This window comes from Lycium barbarum, chromosome 9, assembly GCF_019175385.1.
Source record: "Lycium barbarum isolate Lr01 chromosome 9, ASM1917538v2, whole genome shotgun sequence".
Taxonomy (NCBI): Eukaryota; Viridiplantae; Streptophyta; class Magnoliopsida; order Solanales; family Solanaceae; genus Lycium; species Lycium barbarum.
In genome coordinates, this window is record NC_083345.1 from 112578740 (window position 1) to 112590937 (window position 12198).

Genomic DNA, 12198 nt, shown 5'->3' on the forward strand with positions numbered 1-12198 from the left:
AGATTTCAAGTTTACAAGATGAGCCCGAAAATTCGTGTGACCACAACGAAAGTTGTGAAATTGAAGAAGTGGTTCAACTTGAAGAAGAACAACAAAATCTTGAAGAAGAAATCTCCAATTCTCAAAAAGAAGAAGTTGAGGAAATTTTGAAAAGCATAATGGGGAGGAACAAAAACTATGGGCAAGTCTTGACCAGATTGTGGGAAGAAGGTTAACATGGAGATGATGAAACTATCCAAAAGGTATATCTCACCATGGATGGATTTTTACAAGAGTTGGACGACTCTCACAATGAAGAAAATCTTGACAAAATGGAACTTTTGAGCCAAGATTGGCTAATGAATCAAGCTCAACAACTTGAAGCCTATGGAAATCACCGTGAAGGCATTTCACGGATGATGGAAGAATTTCTGAAAATGCATGTTGAGCAAAGTCAAGAAGTGGAGCTACTTGAAATTACTATCCAAAAATTGGAGGCCGAATTGAATGCAAAGATTGAGGCATGTGATGCTCAATATCAAAGGGTCATGGATTGTAGTTTTGAGTTGGTTTCCAATGAAGAAGAGGTCAAGATTGATTTTGATGAGCTAATGGCGAATTGCCAACCTACCAACCCAAAATTAGTGAATGATGCCGAAGTTGAAGAAATGATACTAGAATTGCATAAAAGAGTTCATAATATAATTTTTGAAGACTCTAGTTCATTTTTTGGTGAGGATGTCAAAACTCATGCAAATTTAGAATTTGAGCGCGTTGGACCTCATTCTAGCCATTTTTCAACATTGTGCTTGGTTGATGATATGGAAGTTGAACTAACTGAGCCTATGGAGAATTTTGGAGATGAAGATCAAAGCGTTTTCATTTTGAAGTTTGCTATGCCAAGAAGACAAAATGGCATGCCTCACTTACGGGCCAAGAAGTGCAAAATGCGACACCCGAGAGTTGGCCTCTTTTCTTTCCTACCACCGCCTCACGAGCATCATCGGAATCTTGATTCAAAGTTGGGGCGCAAATTCATATCTTCCAAATGGAAGGAAAAGTGGTAAAGGTAACTGTCGCGCCGCGACGTTAAATCAAGCGCTTGGTGGGAGGTAACCCATCGTTTTAAATGTTTTTAATCGTTTTTGAAATTTTATTTTTTAGAATAGTTTAGTTTATGGTTTTTGACTAATCTGCAAAGTTTCAGAATTTTTGGAGTTATTTTGAGCATATCGGATACCCGGACAGCCCCCAAAACCAGTAAAAACTGCAGAATAATGTTTTCTGGTGTCATAACATGCGATTCGCATGTCATACATGCGAATCGCATGTGTCGTCGCATGTCATGACAGAGAACAAACAAAAAAAAAAAAAAAAACTTTTTCCTGGTGACATCACATGCGACTCGCATGTGTGGTCGCATGTCATGCCAATTTTTTTTTTCCTTTTCTATTTTTATGTTTTGTTTCGATTATGTGCAGCGAGGACACTGCAATGTTTATAGTTGGGGGTGGCACACGGTAGCACATTATATTTTGAAACTTGCTCAAAATTTTTGAAAATTTTGTTCTTTTGCCATATTGTGGATTAGTCACTCTTGTTATTTTATTTTCTTTGAGGAAAAATGTGAAAACTCTTGGCTTGTTTGGTAGTAATAGAGTTAGTCTCTTGCATGTGAAATTGAAATGCGAATACCCCTCCAAATTGTTTTGTGAAAGTTAAAAAAAACAAGGTGCATAGGAAAGAATGATCTTTATGACAACTTTGTGGCTCATTTGGTGACTCTTTACCTGCTGGTTGTGTTTACTTTGGATTATGAGATATTGCACTAGTTGTTCTTGCTTGGGAAGTGAAATTGATCCATCTTGACTAGTTCATATGTCATGTGTGTGAGTGTTTGTTGAATAAATCTTGTGTTTACTTTTATCATCTAGAATTTGCCCGGTTAGTCTTTCAATATTAATTTTGATCATATTGGTTGGAGAGATGACCTTGGGCTATCTTTGTGATGTTTGAAAAAGCCTCTTTAGCCTTTCTAGCCTACCATTGCATAAATAATATCACTAGTAACCCCATTTGAGCTTATGACCTTTTCTTTGATTGCCACATTACAAGCCTTTACCATGTTTGATGAAAAGTCTCTCTTTTGAACGTTTCCCTCCTTGAACATGAAATTGTGAATTTGAGGCCAAAAGCCTAAGTTGGGGGTGTTAGTGTTGCTTGAGAGTAGTGAAGGTTGGTGTTGTGAAAAAGTCAAAAGAAAAGAAGAAAAATTTGAAAAATACAAAAAGGTTGCAAACTTTTTGTGCAAAAAAAAATGTATCTTTGTAAAAAAAAAAAAAAAAATGCAGTTGACATCACCTGCGACTCGCAGGTCAGACCTGCGATTCGCATGTGTGGTCGCAGGTGGTGCCAGCAAAAAAAAAAAAAAAAAAATTTCCTTTTCTATTTTTATGTTTTGTTTTGATTATGTGCAGCGAGGACACTGCAACATTTATAGTTGGGGGTGGCATGTGCTAGCACATTATATTTTGGAACTTTATAAAGGAAGTTGGAATAATTGGGGAAACTAGTATGCAAAAGAAGGAGTGTTATTTTGAAATGAAGAGGAAAGTGGACGAAAGGTTTTGTGTAGTGTTCAAGGAGGGCGTAGTCACTTGTATCCCAAATACTTATCCTACCCTTCCCTAAGCCTACATTACAAGCTTAAAAAGTTCCTATGTGATCTCCAACTAAATGTTCTTGAGTTAGTGATGATTGAAAATAAGGGCAAGCTTGTGGTGTGATATTTGTTAGCACTAGAATTTTTTTTTGTTGAGTGTGAGTGACTTTGTGTAATTGTCCCTTGTGTTGTTGTTGTGAATACAGTGATTTTGGGACTTTCTTTCTTGTGAGGGCATATGGATTACGATAGATTGGTGATGTTGAAAAATTCAAAGTTGAGTCAACTGAGCATATCTAGTAAACTAGTGGTTTTGAGTCACTTATTGAGACTTGAGTGTTGTTGCTTGATAGTTTTATATCTCTATTGCATTCTTGAAATTGTATTTTGAATGAGGGAGTTATTTGGTTGAAGCTTCACATGCTTGTAGCCTAATTGTTGGTACCAACCAAAGTCATGTTTTTGTGCTTAAAGTGGTTCCTTATTGAGATTTTTGTTTTGATTTACTTGAGGACAAGCAAAGACTTTAAGTTGGGGGTGTTGATGAGTCGTGAAATTACGCGATATTCGATGCTAATTCCTTAAGTTTTTGCGACTCTTTAAGCACTTTTGTTGTTACTTTTTGTGTTTTTATGTTGTTTTGTAGGAAAAGATGTCCGGAGAGCATAAAAGAGCAAAATGGATCAAAATTGACCAAAATGGAACAAAATAGAGCAAAACAAGCCAAGTAGCTGAAATGAGTGATCGGAAGAAACCAAGTGAAAAGAAAGTCAAAAAGAGGTCAAACTGGACATTTTTGCAAATCTGTCAAAACTGGACAGTTTTGCAAAAATGGGACAGATTTGCAAAACTGTCAAAAGTGGACAGTTTTGCAAAAACGGGCAGAATTGCAAAAACAGAAATATGGGGGAAGATTTTGACATTCTTTTGAACTTGGAAGAATTAGAGGAGCTACAAAAGAGAGGCTTAGGGCAAAACATTATCATCTTTGGTCATTTTGCAAGTTTTGGAGGCTAGGGTTTTTCTACAACATTGGAGGAGAAGATTGGAAGCACTTCAATGAGATATTTCTTAATCCTTTCTTCAATTCCTTGTTTTGTATTGCATATCTAAGTGTGTAGTATTTATTCCATTACTTGAATCTTAATTGTGAAAATATTCTTGATTAAAGTTTGGTTTGAAACTCTTGTTATGCTTATGTATTGAATGATTCTTATTGCTATTGAAGTGGGTCTTTGTTGATTTAATTAATCTCGTTTTTTTTTTTTTTTTTTTTGTTCTCTGTCATGACATGCGACGACACATGCGATTCGCATGTATGACATGCGAATCGCATGTTATGACACCAGAAAACATTATTCTGCAGTTTTTAGCATAAACTCTTGTGGAGTTCATTTATTGTTGGTGGGTGAAGTATTTAAGAGATTCTTTTGGCTTTTGTTATCTTCTCCATCCAACACCTCTGTAAGATTTATGCATACATTGTACTTGATTGTTTTATCTTTAATGAATATCAGTAGCTAATCCTCCAACTAAGGTTGTGGGATCAAATGTGTTAGTTATGTGATTGGGTTTCATATTCATACTACATTTATATGCTAGTGGTGTTTTCTATTAGCTCTTCAAGCATTAATGTCTTGTGATAGTGTACAACATTACTTGTGCCTTAATACCATTACTTTGCTTGGAAAAGAAAGTAGAGGTTAGGAAAAGAGTTAATAGCAACAATTTGGGTCATTAAATCCATCTAATAGCTTGAGCTAGGAATAGGAAAGTTAGTTGAGGCTACATGGGAGTTCTGTTAAAGGAAACATTCTAGGGCTTGGAAAAGCCTAGGATGAAATTTGCTGATTTGGTTAGAAAACTTTTGGCAAGAATCACGTAACCCTTGGCTTAACGCACCTAGGCATATAAATAAGTTGAATTGATACCCAATCGTATTACTCTCCATTTTAACCACAACCTTAGCCCCATTTACCAATTGTTTACATTCTATAACCATTCTCAGTTTTTAATGAACAAACTACAATCAAACTTTTATTATATTACCCTTCCCCTGAAAATATAGACTAACAGTCGGGTGTTACACTTATTAAGTATTCTTCTTCATCGTATTCTCTGTGGGATTCGACCCCAACCTTGTTGGGTTCTATATTTGACAACGACCGCTTACTCCTGATATTAAAGGTGTAATTTGGGCGTATCAACTTGTAACAACCAATTGAGAAGATGAAGAGAAGTGGAGAGTATTTTCTGGAAGTCTGACGGAATTGTCTAGGTTGAATGAATATTTCCAGATACTATGATTTTGTGCGGTGCAATAAAACCCACTTGGAGTGGTTTCTAGCTGACACCTAATAAAAACTATACAGTTGGAAAAAGTGCAATTACAATAGCTCATTGTACAACTCTTACAGCAGTGGTCCTCCAAGAGACATGTGCACACTTACGGTAATACACCTGGGGTGGACGACGAAAAGGGGCACCAACTGGTGCTTTCTATATAGTACTAGACGGCCTATGCCCGTGCTGTGCACGGGCCCAACACTTTAGATTATAGTACATTTATGTGTATGTAGTTGTCTTTAAATAGTGATATATATATATATATATAGTATATATTATGTTTAAAACATGATTAATATAACATTGTAGTTTGTGCTCCGTATCTAAAATTTTATTGTATTAATGTTTGCTACGAATACAAAATCGGTAAATTTATTAATATTTTTTAAAAGAGAAGACTTGTTTAAAAGGAAACTATTTTCCTCTCTTTGAGATAAACCAATAGCAATATTTAAGCATACTTTCAATTTTAATTCGATTAATTTATGGGAGTAAAATACTTATTATTTTTTATCAAATTTTGATTTGGATAATTCTAATTCAAATTATTAAATTAATTTTACATGTTTAAAACGAAACAAAGTAGAAATTGATTTTCTATTTAAACGAAGAAATACTATTTTTTAATTTTTGGTAAATATTCTCGGTTTAGCTCATTTTACTTGTCATGTTATCTTTTGCATTAAATTCTATCTTATTTTAAAATATAAATATTTTAAGTATATTTATTTTAGTGGACATACCAACTTGATTTTGTCAATATGGAATACTATGTTCAAAACACGATTAATATAACATTGTAGTTTTTGCTCCGTATTTAAAACTTTATTATATTAGTGTTTGCTACAAATACGCATGGTGTTTAATATGGGGCCCATATTTTTTTTTAACATTGTTTATTTTTTAGATATGGGATTCACTTTTTTTTTTTCAATATTGCTTGATTTTGTTAATATGGGGTCCACTTTTTTTCCCGTGAGTTTGGATGTGGTGGGTTCCACTTTTTTTTTAATACTGGATGGTGTTTAATATGGGGCCCACAATTTGGGATTCATTTTTTTATATATATATTGCTTGATTTTATCAATATGGGATACTATGTTCAAAACACGATTAATATAACATTGTAGTTTGTGCTCCGTATTTAAAACTTTATTATATTAGTGTTTGCTACGAATACGCATGGTGTTTAATATGGGGCCCACAATTTTTTTTATTTTTTTTTTAATATTGCTTGATTTTGTTAATGTGGGGTTCACTTTTTTTTTCTCGTGAGTTTGGATGTGGTGGGTTCCACTTTTTTTTTTAAATACTGGATGGTGTTTAATATGGGGCCCACAATTTTTTTAATATTAGTTGTTGTTTAATATATATGGGGCCCACAATTTATTTTTTTTACAATTTTTTTAATGGGCCTGTTTAATATGGGGCCCAATTTGTTTTTTTTATATATACTATGTTCAAAACACGATTGATATAATATTGTAATTTGTGCTCCGTATCTAAAACTTTATTATATTAGTGTTTGCTAAGAATACAAAGTCTGCACTTTTTTTTTTTGACATTGTTTATTTTTTTATTATGGGATTCATTTTTTTGTATATATATATTGCTTGATTTTGTCAATATGGGATACTATGTTCAAAACACGATTAATATAACATTGTAGTTTGCGCTCCGTATTTAAAACTTTATTATATTCGTGTTTGCTGCGAATACGCATGGTGTTTAATATGGGCCCACATTTTTTTTTTAACATTGTTTGTTTTTTAGATATGTGATTCACTTTTTTTTTTCAATATTGCTTGATTTTGTTAATATGGGGTCCACTTTTTTTCCCGTGAGTTTGGATGTGGTGGATTACACTTTTTTTTTTAATACTGGATGGTGTTTAATATAGGGCCCACAATTTGGGATTCATTTTTTTTTATATATATTGCTTGATTTGTCAATATGGGATACTATGTTCAAAACACAATTAATATAACATTGTAGTTTGTGCTCCGTATTTAAAACTTTATTATATTAGTGTTTGCTACGAATACGCACGGTGTTTAATATGGGGCCCACAATTTCTTTTTTTTTTAATATTGCTTGATTTTGTTAATATGGGGTTCACTTTTTTTTTCCCGTGAGTTTGGATGTGGTGGGTTCCACTTTTTGTTTTTAATACTGGATGGTGTTTAATATGGGGCCACATTTATTTTAATATTAGTTGTTGTTTAATATATATGGGGCCCACAATTTTTTTTTTACAATTTTTTTTTAAATGGGCCTGTTTAATATGGGGCCCAATTTTTTTTTTATATATACTATGTTCAAAACACGATTGATATAACATTGTAATTTGTGCTCCGTATCTAAAACTTTATTATATTAATATTTGCTAAGAATACAAAGTCTGCACTTTTTTTTTTGACATTGTTTATTTTTTTAATATGAGATTCATTTTGTTATATATATATTGCTTGATTTTGTCAATATGGCATACTATGTTCAAAACACGATTAATATAACATTGTAGTTTGTGCTCCGTATTTAAAACTTTATTATATTAGTGTTTGTTACGACTACACATGGTGTTTAATATGGGCCCATAATTTTTTTTAATATTAATTGTTGTTTAATATATATGGGGCCCACATTTGTTTTTTTTTATGGGCCTGTTTAATATGGGGCCCAATTTTTTTTATTTGGGGGGGGGGGGGGGGGTCCACAACGGACGACGAAAAAAGAGCACCAACCGAATATGGGATTCATTTTTTTATATATATATATATTGCTTGATTTTGTCAATATGAGATACTATGTTCAAAACACGATTAATATAACATTGTAGTTTGTGCTCCGTATTTAAAACTTTATTATATTAGTGTTTGCTACGAATACGCATGGTGTTTAATATGGGGCCCACAATTTTTTTTAATATTAGTTGTTGTTTAATATGTATGGGGCCCACATTTTTTTTTTACAATTTGTTTTTTATGGGCATGTTTAATATGGGGCCCAAATTATTTTTTTTTATTTGGGGGGGGGGGGGGGGGTCCACAACGGACGACGAAAAAGGAGCACCAACCGGTGCTTCTTAATAATAGTAAAAAATAAAAATAAAAACTAGATGGCCTATGCCCGTGCTGTGCACGGTCCCAATACTTTGGATTATAGTGTATCTATGTATATGTAGTTGTGTTTAAATAGTGATAATATATATATATATATATATATATATACTATGTTCAAAATACGATTAATATAACATTGTAGTTTGTGCTCCGTATCTAAAACTTTATTATATTCGTGATTGCTATGAAAATTTATTAATACTTTTTAAAAGAGAAGGCTTGTTTAAAAGAAAACTATTTTCCTCTCTTTGAGATAAAATAATTGCAATATTTAAGCATCAGTTGATACTTTCAATTTTAATTCGATTACTTTAAAGGTGTAAAATACTTATTATTTTTTATCAAAATTTGATTTGGATAATTCAAATTCAAATTATTAATTTAATTTTACATATTTAAAACGAAACAAAATAGAAATTGATTTTCTATTTAAACGAAGAAATGCTATTTTTTAATTTTTTGTAAATATTCTCGGTTTAGCTAATTTTACTTGGCATGTTGTCTTTTGCATAGTTTTTTAAGGAAACGTGAATTAGAATTATAATTTGACTAATTTACCTTATTCATTATTTTATCTTCATTTGATATTAATCTCTTTTCACATTTATTAGAGTAAGAATAAAAATAAAAAAAGTAATTAAATTGTATCTTATTTTTTAAATATATATATTTTAAGTATATTTATTTTAGTAAACATAACAAAAAAATGACATGGTGGAATAGCAAATACAACAATTAAATATTTTGAAGAAAAGTAATATATGGGGTCCATGTTTTTTGTTGTGCAATAATTTCATTTGTTATCCACTATTATTGACTTGATGGGGATATTTTGGGAATTACATGAATATTGTTTGATTTTTTAATATATGGGGTGCACTTTTTTTTTTTTAATATGGGGTCCACTTTTTTTCATGAGTTTGGAGAGGGTGGGATCCACTTTTTTTAATGAGTTTGGAGAGGGTAGGGTCCATTTTTTTTTCTTTTTTTTTTGAAGAGTGACTGACGACGAAGCATGGGTAAATCGATACTTCTAAAAGTACACGACAAACATTAAAGAACCACACAAAAAATTCTCTCTCTAAAAAGTTTCTCTCGATGCCGTGACGGTGCACGTCAGTCCACGTGCTCCGGTGAGATCCATGGCGAGAAAGAAACCACCAGTCAAAGCACCGCCTAACGGTCAACAACGGGGTTGAGGAAGACCACGGAAAGTACCAATAGCGACATTTGGGAGCTCAGTTGGAGCCCGTGTTGATGTGGAACACTGCATTGAAACAGAAGAAATTAAAACCCCACCTGCGATTACGACTGGGATTCCATTAAATCTGGGATCTAGTTCACATAATGGGGTAACCAAACAATTGCAGCTGCCCTCGAGACTGGGAAAACAAAGTGAAGAGAGCAGCTCAGGTAAGGGAACTTAACAGAGCATTCCTAAAGGAGTCGGAAACCTAGATCCAGGTGTCCTAGCTTCAAAAAACAAAGAACAAGCAGTGGAGCCTACCTAGGCTAATCTATTTCAGCGTAACAGAGCAGTGGAGAATGGGTTGGCGCTGACTTATATTCCACCGCAAATCATTGACGGTGAAATTGTGGTCCAACATGAGAAAGAAGAGGTTGATAGAGAGACACCAAAGTGGAAAAGTGCCCTTATCGTGTACGTTATAGGAGAGAAACCTGGGTATAATGCAATGCATCGTTTTGTGACCCAGAATTGGAGCCACATTGCTGAGCCTGATATATATCTGCACGAAGAAGGGTATTTTGTTGTTAAATGTCAGTCCATGGATGATATGCAAGAGGTATTATATTCGGGGCCCTATACACTCAATTATAAACCCATAATTTTAAAACCTTGGACTGCAACTTTTGATTTCTCTGAAGAATTCCCCACTGAATTGCCTTTGTGGGTGAAATTCCCTAAACTTCCTATGAACTGTTGGGGTAGCAATTCCTTGAGTACAATAGCAAGCTTCATTGGAACTCCTATGTATGCGGATGAGTGCACGAACAAGCAAACAAGGATTTCTTATGCTAGGATGCTCATCGAGGTGAATGTCACTAAAAAACTCCCTGATGAAATTAACGTGATGGACCCAACTGGTAGAATTTTCTCTCAAGCCGTGGAGTATGATTGGAAGCCGATGTATTGTGGGAAGTGTCAAACTTTGGGACATATATGTGATCCTGAGCAAAGGAATGAACAAAGGAGAAGACGAGGCAAAGGCAAGAAGGAAGTACCTCCCAAGAGGTTGGTACCAACGTGGGTGTCAAAGGGACCTGATCCAACAATTGTTGTTGATCCTACACCTGCTATGAATCCTGCAGTGGAACAACTTGAGCATAAGGTACCTCAGGAACAGGGTGGTGGTATGGAATCCCCTGCGACTCGGATAGCAGAGTCGCTGCCTAATGTTGTAATGGAAACAAATGCTACACCTGAGAAGGCGAGTGAGGACATACAAACTAGTACAACTACAGCAACTCAGGACTCAACTACTGGCTACACATTAGATAACTTCCCTTTGTTGAGTACTAGTGTTGTTAAAACCACAGTGGTTAGATTTCAGAGTGGAATTCATGGGAAGAATCCTAACCCTCCTGATAGAGGGAGAGTAATCGTCTCCAAATGAAGTGGATGATGTGGAACATCCGAGGAGTGAATAAGAAGCACAAACAAAAAGAACTCAAAAAGATGCTTCAAATAAAGAGGATTAATTTTGTTGGGTTGATAGAGACTAGAGTAAAGCACCATCGGGCTAAAGGGATCTTAGCAAATATTGCACCTGGTTGGGGTTATCTAGACAACTACCAATCTGCTACTAATGGGCGAATATGGATATTGTGGGATACTAATATATACCAAATCCATAAACTTATAGAGGAGGACCAGCTAATACACTGTCAGGTGAAGGGGATAAGAGAGGATTTTGAATGCTTAATTACTATTATTTATGGTTTTAACACAGGGTAACTTAGAAAAAAATTATGGAAATCACTCAGGGATATTGCGCAGGGGATCTCAACACCCTGGATGATAGCCGGTGACTTCAATGCGCTGCTATATGCACAGGACAGGTTATTGGGCAATCCAGTTCAATATGCTGAAATTAAGGACTTCTCCGGATGCATCACTGATTTGTTATTAAATGAATTGCACTGGAGAGGAGACTACTATACATGGTCAAATAAACAACAAGGTGGGGACAGAATTTGTAGTAGACTGGATAGGGCATTTGGCAATCTTGAATGGATGGTGAAATGGGGACATGTCATGGTCGAATATGAGTTGCCCAACATTTCTGATCACTCACCTATGGTCATGGCTATACAAGCTGCTTAGAGCATTAGTAAGATTCCTTTCAAGTTCTTCAACGTGTGGGCTGAACACAACCAATTTCTTGCCATTGTCGAAGCTACCTGGTGCAAGAAAACTACTGCGAACAAAATGCGGAACATCTGGGCAAAATTAAAAGATTTAAAGCCAAAACTGAAGCAGCTGAATAATGAGGAGTACCGAAATATTACGCAGCGACTGGATAAGGCAAGGTTTGATCTGATCAACATCCAAAGACAAATTCAGATAGGGTACACAGACAGCCTCCAGAATCAGGAGAAATCAACATTGCAAACACTAGAGAAATGGTCCTTGATAGAGGAGAGTATAATGCGACAGAAATCTCGGGCAAGATGGATCAAGTTGGGAGATGCTAACACCAAGTATTTCTCAGCAATACTAAAAGAAAGGACACAAAGGAAACAAATCTCTGAAATTACTTCTACTACTGGTGAGCGGTTAGTAGATCAAGAGACTATCAAAAATGAAATTACTGGTTTCTATAAGAATCTTATGGGTACTTCAGCACCATCTTTATCAGCCATAAATAAACAAGTCATGAAGAGAGGACCGCGACTCAATCAGATCCAACGACTTCGGCTGATTACTGAGGTCACTGATAAAGAAATCCTGGATAGTCTCAATGCCATTGGGGATGATAAAGCACCTGGAGTGGATGGGTATAATGTAGTGTTTTTTAAAAAAGCTTGGCCCATCGTCAAAACAGAAGTCACAAGGGCAGTCAAGGA